This window comes from Amblyomma americanum, chromosome 8, assembly GCF_052857255.1.
Source record: "Amblyomma americanum isolate KBUSLIRL-KWMA chromosome 8, ASM5285725v1, whole genome shotgun sequence".
In the NCBI taxonomy this organism is placed as follows: Eukaryota; Metazoa; Arthropoda; class Arachnida; order Ixodida; family Ixodidae; genus Amblyomma; species Amblyomma americanum.
This window is the reverse complement of record NC_135504.1, coordinates 25,484,096-25,496,138: the sequence shown is the minus strand read 5'-3', so window position 1 is coordinate 25,496,138 and position 12,043 is coordinate 25,484,096.

Below are 12,043 nucleotides of genomic sequence, written 5' to 3'. Positions count from 1 at the left end.
ACTTGGACGGACCTGAGCTCTTTCTTTCCTTTTTTCTTGCTTGGGCTCTATTCGGAAAGGATTTCTGCGTTTCTTTTTTGCTCGAGCTCTTGGTGCGGAAAGGAAGTGGAATGCAAGGCCACACCTAAAGGTGCCCCACCCCCCTTTCCCCTCCCGGCAGCCACACAATAAGGAATTGTTAGTGCCAAAACACAGGATGGGGGCTTCCTATTCAGGACAGTGTGGGAAAACAGCATTGTTCCTTGCCCAGCGCAAGGGCGCAGTGACCCCGGTGTCGATATAAGTCAAGAATTAAGCCGCAAATATTTCTCGTAGGAGGGTCTCGAGCCGATAGCGGCCGGCGCTAACATGAACCAACACGCCTGGTTGTTTTAAAACCGGTGCTGGTACGCACGCCGAGCCGGGAGTCCACGGGTCGGGTCTAGTCAATTCCGCCGCAAGCGTTAGGTGACTGAACTCGACCCTTTACCGATGTGCTTGTAAACGCTGTTGGGTCGAAAAGTAGGGTTATTGAGAGGCAAGGGGATAAATGCGAACTTGCTTTCCACGTGCGCCGTCGCACCTCCGATACAGCGATGGCGTGACTCAATCTTGGAGGCTGCTACTCATTGCTCGACGCTTGGTGTCGCTACAGCTGAACCGGTCTCGAGTCGCTAAAATCGAGTTCATGTAAACACGCAGTGGTTGAGTTGGATTGACCATGCTCAACCCGACCCCCGAATCGACCCGACGCTATCGGGTTCATGTAAACAGGGCTAATGGCGTGGACTAATTGTCGACGTAGCGATTAGCTCCCTTTCACTGACGCACTTGCCAATTACCTACGATTTCACGCTATACTCGCGGACAACTATGTATGCCAGTGCAGCAGCCCACATCAAGGGGAGAAAAGACCGTCTCCTTTTCCTGCTCAGCCCCTGTTGCATTGGAACTGCGACGTCATGAGAACCGGTCGAATCCAACGTTCGGCTTTGGCTCCAAGCTAGTGAAACCAGAATGTGTCGGATCGGCATCTAAACATCGGTTCTCTAACGAATCTTTGGTCGAGTGTCGCTCTTTTTCCTGATTCTCCTCCCGACCAGGCATATCTCTGCCAGAATGTTCGCGTTATCAGAGCAGGTCCTGCCCACTGGACGCGGGTAAGCGTGGTTGCACCTTATGTGCAGAAAAGAGCTCGCGGATTTCCGAGCCCCCTACTGCAGCATAGACATCTCTGTGGTGTAAATAACATGATGTCAAACGTTCATGGCCTGCCTAGCAAAATCACCCAGTTTTGCTCCTGAACCGGTTTCGCATGTGTCAAGCGTTCCCCAACCGTCTTTATTCTCCCAATTAGATACGCCTCGGTATGCGCCACACCTAGTCACACATCCTGCACTACGCTTCCAAAAGTCGCACATTTCAATCAGAAAAACGCTCGGAAGGAGCGCTATATAAATAAGTATATAAAATATATAATACATAAAAGTATATAATATTTAAAATATATAAAAGAACATAAAAAGTAGAGCTCATAATGAGACTTTTTTGAAAATCATAGTAGGTGTGGAATTTTCGCTTTCAAACCCCTGACGTCATGGCAATTCAGGTGCGCTGCCGTTTTTGTGCTAAGAGCACACGCGGTTGGCGTGGCTGAAGCGGTAATCTTCTATTAAATTGCAATTTTTATTATTTTTAACAATAAACCGCTACTAGCAACTTTGAACAGAACAGTTGGTAGTCGCTTGCGCAATGACGAAATTCGCGTTCAAAGTCACCAGGAATAGCAACAGGACAATCTCAGTGCTTTTGCAAACCACACATATCACCCTTTTACCTAAATCTGATTTGTTCCGTGTGAAATTATAAGCAGGGAAGGAGACATGAAACTAAGTATTTCAGCAGAAATTGAGTTACTGAAGTGACTATCGCCCATAAATGAACTGAAGAATTCGGGGACGCCGATAGCAACAAACGTGCTCGGTGATAATCGAAGAGGAACCTTCAAGATAAGGCGCTAAAAACAACAACCCAGAATAATGTCGAAATAGTTGCGCCTGGCTGCAATCCTTCCAGATAACGCTGATCGATCTCGCATAACAGTGATATTCCCGCGCGCCAACGGTTTTGAACTCGAACAAACAAGTAGTACAACAGCTTCGCGGCACTCCTTTTCTAAAAGAAGCATCGGCCGGATGCTTAAACAAAAAGTAAGGTCAACATCAGCAAAGACAATGCAAAATAAACACTGGCAGTGTAAACAATGAGAGCGCAAAAAGCTTTTCACAGAGGCCGCGTCGTCGAATAGGCGTCCACACTCGTACACGGTCACCAAGATTGTATTGCGTGTGGCGACGGAGGAATACGCGGAATACAGAATAGCCCGCTAAAGCGCGGAAGGGGAGGTGTTCCCAAGGTGTGCCAAAAGATGACTCACACTCATCTGTTCTGGCTAGGTTAAACCGACAGTGCATTCTACCGCGACATCTCCTCGACCGCGACACGAAAGTATTAGTTCTTCCGCGAACAAAAAGTAGGGCCGAGAACTTTGTGTGTATATCCTGCCAAAGCAGGGAGACCGAAGCACAAAAGAATAAACCGTCTCAAGGGGTGGTGGTCACAGAATGGACCCTTTTCCAGGAACCCACCACTCAGCTGCCACAAGGAAAAGCACGTTTTCCGGTTTGGGTCCGCCTAAGCTCCCTGGCGTCTTTTCTGCGAAAATACATTTACAATGATAGGGCGGTGTATACAGCCTGTAGTTGGAAGCAGTGCTGGTTTAGCCTAGCCAGAACAGATGAGAGGGAGTCATCTTTTGACACACCCTGGGAACACCTCCCCTTCCGCACTTTGGCCGGCTATTCCGTATTCCGCGTATTCCTCCATCGCCGCACGGAATACAATCTTGGTGACCGTGTACGAGTGTGGACGCCGATTCGACGGCGCGGCCTCTGTGAAAAGCTTTTTGCGCTCTCATTGTTTACGCTGTCAGTGTTTATTTTCCATTGTCTTTGCTGCTGTTGACCTTACTTTTTGTTCAAGCATCCGGCCGATGCTTCTTTGACAAAAGGAATGCCGCGAAACTGTTTGTTCAAGTTCAAAACCGTTGGCGCGCGGTAATATCACTTCGTTATGCGAGATCCGACCAGCGCTATCTAGAAGGAATGCAGCCAGGCGCAACTATTTCGAAATTATTCTGGGTTGTTGTATTTGTTTTAAGCGCCTTATCTTGAAGGTTCCTCTTTGATGACCACTGAGCACGTTTCTTGCTATCGGAGTCGCCGAATTCTTCATTTAAATTTATTTATGGGTGATAGTCACTTCAGTAACTAAATTACTGCTGAAATACTTCGTTTCATGTCTCCTTCACTGCTTATAATTTCATCACGGAACAAATCAGACTTGGGTAAAAGGGTGAGATGCGTGGTCTGCAAAAACACTGAGATCGTCCTGTTGTCATTTGTGGTGACTTTGAACGCGAATTTCGCCACTGCACAAGCGACTACCAACTGTTCTGGACAAAGTTGCTAGTAGTAGTTTATTGTTAAAAATAACAAAAATTGCAATTTAATATAAGATGGCCACTGCAGCAATGCCAACCGCGTGTGCTCTTTCTGAACACAAAAACGGCAGCGCACCCGAATTGTCATGACGTCTGGGGTTTGAAAGCGAAAATTCCACACCTACTATGGTTTCCGAAAAAGTCTCATTATGAGCTCTGCTATATTATGTTCTTTTATATATATATTTTATATATTTATATAGCGCCCCTTCCGAGCGTTTTTCTGATTGACATGTGCGACCTTTGGAAGCGTAGTGCAGGAGGTGTGACTAGGTGCGGCGCATACATGCGAAACCGGTTCAGAAGAAAAACTGGATGATTTTGCCAGCCAGGCCATGAACGTCTGACATCACGTTATTCGCACCAGAGATGTCTATTCTGGAGTAGGGCGCTCGGAAACTCCTTTCTGCAGAGAAGATAATAAAAAGGGGCTCCTTTCTGCAGATAAGGTGCAACCATGCTTACCCGCGTACAGTGGACAGCACCTGCACTGATAACGCGAACATTCTGGCAGAGATATGACTGGTCGCGAGGAGAATTGGGGAAAAAGAGCGACGCTCGACCAAAGATTTCTTAGAGAACCGATGTTTCGATGCCGATCCGACACATTCTGGTTTCACTAGCTTGGAGCCAAAGCCGAACGTTGGCTTCGACCGGTTCTCATGCAGTTGCAGTGCAGCAGGGGCTGAGCAGGAAAAGGAAGGAGACGGTCCTTTCTCCCGTTGATGTGGGCTGTTGCACGGGAATACATAGTTGTCCGCGAGTATAGCGAGAAATCGCAGGTGATTGGCAAGTGCCTCAGTGAAAGGAGGTTAATCGCTACGCCATGATAATCAGTCTACGCTATTATCCCTGTTTACATGAACCCGATTGCTTCGGGTCGATTTGGGGGTCGGGTTGAGCATGGTAAATCCAACTCAACCACTGCGTGTTTACACGAACTCGATTTTAGCGATTCGAGACCGGTTCAGCTGTAGCGACACCAAGCGTCGAGCAAGCAGCAGCAGCCTCCAAGATTGAGGCACGCCATTGCTGTATCGGAGGTGCGACGGCGCACGTGGAAAGCAAGTTCGCATTTATCCCCTTCCCTCTCAATAACCCTACTTTTCGACCAAACAGCGTTTACTAGCACATCGGTTGAGGGTCGAGTTGAGTCACCTACCCCTTGCGGCGGAATTGACTGGACCCGACCCGTCGACTCCCGGCTCGGCGTGCGTACCAGTACCGGTTTTCAAACAACCAGGCGTGTGGGTTCATGTAAGCGCCGGCCGCTATCGGCTCGAGGCCCTCCTATGAGAAATATTTGCAGCTTCATTCTTGACTTGTATCCACACCTGGGTCACTGCTCCCTTGCACTGGGCAAGGAACAATGCTGTTTTCCCACACTGTCCTGAATAGGGAGCCCGCATCCTGTGTTTTGGCACTAACAACGCCTTTATTGTGTGGCTGCCGGGAGGCGAAGGGTGTGGGGCAATTTTGGGTGTGGCCTTGCATTCCACTTACTTTCCGCTTTCCGCACCAAGAGCTCGAGTAAAAATGAAACGCAGAAATCCTTTCCGAATACAGCCCAAGCAAGAAAAAAGGAAAGAAAGAGCTCAAGTCCGTCCAAGTTCTGAGTAAAAACCTGCGCGCACGAACACAGACAACCAGGAGGCTGGTGCTAGAGTGTAGTAGCGACAAAATATTCTGACGCCAGATGGAGCCACATCGCGCTAGTTAAATTGGCGCAAATTTCAAATCCCCGCAGAAAATACATACACAATTTTCAGAGCCTGTAAGACGCAAATACTACGCTCGATATGAATGAAAATTGCAGCTTGACAATCAAGAAAGAAAAGGGGAGGAAATGTTGCGGACAATATTCTGATATTTGGCTTAGTTTTTTGACGAGATGACATGAAAGACCGACATACCTAAAGGTGCAATTTTTCTGGATATTTATCTCTGATTTGTAAAAAAGTGAACCTAAAGAATAATATCTGCCTGCAACATTTCCTTCATTCATTAAGGAAGAAAGCGCTGCCACAGACGTCATGAAAATCGAGCCAGTTTTAGACACGCTACAGCTTCCGAAAGTTCCCATGTATTTCCTATGGACACTGTCACTGGTGAACCCTCTTAAGGACTTTTGCTTTGTTACGTACCTAAGCAGACCCAAGTACATACATGGAATTTTTGTTCTTTACAACTGCAGGCTTCTTAAACCTCGGGGTTGCGTGAACACAACAGAATTCCAGCATATTATGAAAGCGCGTCACTGCGTATCACGTAGCTGTAGTCGGATGCAACTCAAGAAGGAACCGGCTTTTCCCCATCAACGGACCCCCTTTCCAACCAGAGGCGTCGACCGGTTCTCACGAATCTTCTAGCATCACAGTGCAGGGAGCGACGTTACAATGCAACAATGCAGGCTGCAACGTGGGCCGAGAATAGATAGCGCTCTATTGGCGGGCTTTCTTTTCTCGAACACGCTATGCAGAGTGACTCCGCCCATTGACAAAGCAGCACTAAAATGTACATTGCCACCGTGAACGCAGGCTTTTTCTGTGTGTGCAAAGGTGGTGGTGCTGAATTTTTTTTTTAATTGCTTACAACACAAGGTACTAACCACTATACGATCACGGCCGAATTGGTGGTGGTGCTTAATTAAGGAATAATGGAAAGTAGAGCGAGTAATGAGCATTTATTACCAGAAAAAAACATAACGACCTGAAATGACGAAGCTTCAGAAGAAAACGTTCACGAGAGTAGATTGTCATCTGTACATTGTAGACAGGTCTAGGAATTACGTCGTGGAAAAAAAATCGTGACAACAAGCACTAACGCCAAACCTTTAAGACCAAAAAAAGGATCAGTCAAGTGTGGTCCATCTTAGACGCCGTTTCTCGGAGTAGCTGGGCAAAAAAGAAATAATAACGTGTTTACAAAATGAAAGAACCTCGGCACGTTGCAAGTGTGAAACCCCAATCATCGCAGGTGCTGCTACGAAACTGCGTCTCTTCTTCACGGCTCTTATACAACGTCCGTCAGGCGCAAATATTGGCGCAAGTGGTGCCAGCAGAGCCACGGAAGTGCATCAAGGACGGGGCGGCCGTCGGGGCTCTCTTTGCAGACGACGCTGTCCCGGACAACACCGGCAGCTCTCATGAAGCCGTCCATGTCGTCCAGATCACGAAGCCTATTTCGGATCATGTCCTCAGCTTCTTTGTCATTCACTGACGACATTTCTTGAACTCTTTCGATGAGCATGGGGTCCGAGCCGATTATCTCGAGTGCCTCTGCACCAATTTTACTGAAGGTGCGGCCGCTGACGAATCGTGCGGCGTGAACAAGCAGCTGGTTGTTGCGGGCTGTGACTTCGTGAATAAGGTCTATTTGCCTCTGTGGAGCAGCAAGCACACGCGTCGACATCGAAAGGAGGGTGATGTTGTTCCGGATAGACTTGGCAAGTGTAGAGGAGAACGCTCGTAGTGCATTCCAGCTGCTGCCGCTGTACGTAAGCGACCGAAGCTTCTTGTTCAAGCAGACGACATCTGCTAGATGGCGCCCTGCTCGCCTGCCGGTACACCAACAGTCAATGATGAGAGTCGTGATGCTGGTGTTGCGTGACAGTCCGTCGAGCAGTACCATTGACTCCGCGCGTTTCGCTTTCAAGCTTATTGTCAACTCCCTGAGTGACTTGGTAACCCTCAGGAACTGAGCAAGAATTTCCGCTTGCTCGAGTTGAATACAACTAAAAACCATTATCGTCAGAGTTGACAGGCTGTGGAATGTGTGCAGCTGCTTTAAATGGCCAACTGTTGGAACTGGTCCCCAGTCCCGCAGGCCAAAGCTTGCAACTCGCGCCCACTCTGTTATCCCCTCCAACGGCTGGTCGTCTCTATAAAGGTCATCGATTGTTACTTGGACGCCAGTGATTGCCTCACTGATGGCGCTGCATGAGTTGATTAGGTAAGAATTAACCTTGCACTCCCAGCGCACACTTTCGACTGAGGGTTCATTCGCCAATGCATCGAAACACGCCCGCTCATTCTCCGTTGTAGAGACATATAAAGGGAATCTGAGCCTCCGCAGCGACTTGACATTACGCAGCAAGTGGACAAAGGGCTGCATTGCCCAGGGAACCGTGCTATGTGAGCCGCCTTCTGTTTCGAATGCTGAGCTCGGCGCACTGTTCGGCTCTGTGACGACGAGTCTGCAGGAGACGAGCTCCAGCTGCTGCAATTTTTGGGCACATGACAGGGACCTCGCCAGTGCCCAAGTCGCACTGGTGTCCATGACAAAACGAACTAACTGCAAACTAACCAGCGCATCCGAGTCCTCCACCGCTCCTGCGATCTCAGCCACGGTCAAAGTGAGCCTTTCGATCCAACCGAACAGGCACAACGACTTCAGCGAGCGGTTTTCTTTGATAACCTGCGAGAAAAGACGACAATCGTCTCCTGTCATCCAGCTCACGTCGAGGGAAAGGTCAGTGATGGCCGTGATGCTCCGCAGCGCTTCCACAATGCACCCCATGCTTGGTGGATGAAAGGGGATACTTCGATCAGGATTAAACCTCTCTATCACGAGCCGATTCAGCTTGCCTTTTGTCCTGATCACGTGAGCTAGGGTGGCCATGTTGTTGTATTCGTTGCCGGCGTCGAAATCATTACAGACAATCTCCTCGAGGTTGGGCATGCATTGCACCGCATCCAACAGCTGCTCGCAATCCGACGCGCACAGGAATTGCATGCAAAACTGCAGGCTTCTAAGGCTAGTGCAATTAGCCACAGCGTCGTAGAAAAAATTTGTGTAAATTGCGTAATCAAAGACTCCCCACGCTTCCATCCGGAGCACGGTGACGCACCGGTGATACACCAGAAGCCAATGGAACAGAAGCACTGAGCGTGGGATGCGGCAATCAGTATGCCTAGGGCAGATACTTTGGAAAAAGACCAAAGCGAGCTCGCCACAGTTGTTCCGTTCTCTTAGCTGGGCGCCTATGATTCCCAAGACTCCGTTCCATTGTTCCAGCTGCCGCGGCAATTCGCAGCTGTGCGGGCTGTCTTCAACGCACCGCGCTTTCAGGTTGGCTCCGCGCTCGGACAGAATGGTCTTCAGCTCCTGCAGCCTGGCGTACGCTTTGTTGGCGGAAGAGAAGAGCAGCGGGTACAGACCACTCATGTAGGCCGCATATAGGTGCAAACTCCTGTCTTTCGGAGCCATCGTCGCCTGCAAGAAAAGATGGCGGGTTCGAATCAGACTTTCTCTCAATGTGTCCTCAATGCACATACAGTTTTTTTTTATTCTTAGGGGCAGGTGGAAGCATCAGAATGAGAATCAGAAAGAGTTGATTGTTTTTCCATAGTTTTACGCCCTCCTCTAAATTCTAACTTGGTGAAAGTGTGTAGTTTGTTTTCCGATATCGTCTTAATGCAGGACGCATTCTAAGCCCCCAAATCACAATTTCATGCCCCTGAGCTATACACGCATTGTGGTCAGCGGCTCAACTAACCTCCCGCAGGATAAAACGCTCTCCTACTGCGCTGCAATCAACCCTGATCTGTGCCAGCTGCGATCACAACACACCCGCAAACATCTTAACGTCAACAAGCCCCCGACACTGTGCCATTCCCTGCTGCTGTTACCTTCTGACGGCATCCACTTCACTACCCTAAGGCATATTCAGTTATGTCGTCTGCGCATCACAAGCACTGGCAATGACAATTTCCTCTTCTTGATGTCACCTTGGTCATTGTAAACTAAACTACATTCACCTTTTCCTGTCTTTGAGCATAAAGCTATCATTTTTCTTTTTACAGCTCGCTGTTTTACTTTCTTTAGCTCAGCCAATCACAAGAGGTCGTTAAACGTGTTTCTCCTCGACTGGTCTTCTGCTCGCGGCATCCACAGATATGTTTACAAAAGAGCCTAAATCCACACTGTCTACGTACAATAAGCGTATGCAAGCTTACGTGTGCTAAATGCAAGGATCTTGCGGGATGCTGTGCCATTTGTAGCTTTCGTATAGGTAGCTCGGGTGTAAGCATACGCAGACGCAAAGTTTATGCATTCCCGTTGGCGCCATCTGCTTCTAGAAAAGCAAGCCATTTTTACCGACAAACCGGTCCTGCACTTGGGACTAGAAGCGGAGGAATCGTCACTCTGAATAAAAATAAAGGGAATTTATCGCTCATATGTTTAGTTGCAGGCGGTATGAGACGAAGCGAAGGTCCAGTGGCACATTTACGCCCAGTGAACATGCTTTTGAAAACTGCAGTAACAACGACGCATTCTGTCCGAGGAGAGAGGTCCCGCTCCAAAGGGAGCCGCCATTTTGGAATCGATATTATGGGGAGCGCAATAGTCGCACATGATAAAACTCGGGAAATTGCGATCGTAACGCGTGTCTGTGTTACGGCTCGATATGTAATAGCTTTTAGCGCATGCTCGCTTTAAAGCACGCATTCCCATATACTCTATTGCATACTATTATTCTATGCTATTATACTATTACCCTATTAAATACTGGCGTATTCTGCAGCGTCTGAATGTCGCCTCTGCACTCATCGCAGCTTCGGTAGTACTGCAAGGAACTACTGAGATGGAGTTTTGCATGCTTATCTGCGTTCTGAAAAGCTCTCTACTTCCCCATTGAGCTTAGTTCCTCGAAAGTGATATCTCATGTCGCGAAGTGCACTGGCTGGAAGTAAAACTAAATGTGCCCGTCTGGTATCTGTACTAGATGAATTCCCTTAGCAGTTCTAATGGCTCAGTGCTTAGTGCAGGAGAGGATTTATGGGTGATTTTGGAGCGGGTGGCCCTATTTGCGCACTGCGTTACGCAATATATATTACATGATTACGTAGTATATACAAATATATAATTCAACCATGCGTTTAAAGCTGCGAAACCTAAAAATAAATCAAACCTAAAGAAAACCCAAATTTACTCATTGCCAAATATACACCCGAAATGTGGTAAAAGGGGGCAGAAATTTTTACGTCCCATTTTTATTCAGGTAGTTATTTCAGGAGAAATTATTCTTTTGTTCGGTTGCACGTGCGAAGCGAGTACTAAGAAACACTTGTTTTTTACGACCGTATTAAATTCTGATGGTGCCAAAGATGTCATTGCTACCCTTTTTTTTTCTAGGGTATGTACAGGAAAATTACAACTGTGCATTATTTCTCTGCATACCTGTCTGACGTCGCGTTGTGCCCGTGCGGCGCCCGTAAGAAATGCGTCCGCTAACCAGGGCTATTGTCTCAGTGCCTTAATAATAATAATAATTGGTTTTTGGGGAAAGGAAATGGCACAGTATCTGTCTCATATATCTTTGGACACCTGAACCGCGCCGTAAGGGCAGGGATAAAGGAGGGAGTGAAAGAAGAAAGGAAGAATAGGTGCCGTAGTGGAGGGCTCCGGAATAATTTCGACCACCTGGGGATCTTTAACGTGCACTGACATCGCACAGCAGGACAGGATTTATGGGTGATTCTGAAAACGGGTTGGCCCTATTACCGCAGTGCATTTCTTGCACTTGCTTACACGGAAAAGCATTACGATTTTCATCCTTTTCACAATGAAAATGATTTGTGGAAAGAGGTGGGACGGAGAGGCGGGGTGGGGGTAGGCGACATGTGGCGGCGATCAAATTGAGTGCTGCGTTGTAATTTCCAGAGACGGTCTGGAGTGCGATAATTTTCTGCCGACTGACATGCCGCGGTGAGGTGTCTCTTCTGAAAATCATGTCAGCGATTTACTGCTTCTAGGGCGCCACGAAACATTGCCCAGTGTATTTATACAGTGCAGTTGCCTCGCAACGATTTTTGTTTTATCAAAGTGACAAAATCGGTTCGTTGGTACTGAAATTTCTTTCGTCATTCATTTTAATTGCCCCTGCGTTCAGCACGCACTCGCACTATCGTTGCTGTTTTGGTGTTATATTGCAGGGGAAACTTTTCTTGACCAGTTCAAGCATCAGGTGTGCGCTTATTAAGCGAGACAATTATTAAAAAGCCCCACATATAAGGTCCAAAAAAGGTGCCTGAAAGGTGGTGCTTCTGCCGCAACAAGAAATTATCAACTTGAGCTCAGCTCATTAAGGGGTGACAGCATACAAGTTCTGTCGATCTTTAAACAGCGGATTTCTAGGATGCTTTGTGTTTATGTTTAGCAAACGGAGCGCCTGACAAACTAATGTGGCTGCATGCTGCCATAAGGACAGCAAGAAGCTATGGATACTTAACTTGTATTTTCGAAATGGGCAGAAGACAGCGCTGGCGCATAATTGGAACACAGTTGATTTAGAGTAAAAACATTGATCAATAATATATATATATATATATATATATATATATATATATATATATATATATATATATATATATATATATATATATATATATATATATATATCACACAATCAGGGAGGGAAGTCAGCTTTCGGAGTCTATTCGAAAGCTCTCGACGCATTCGACAGCATAGCATCGCAGTTGGGTAAGTGTCATAAAATTC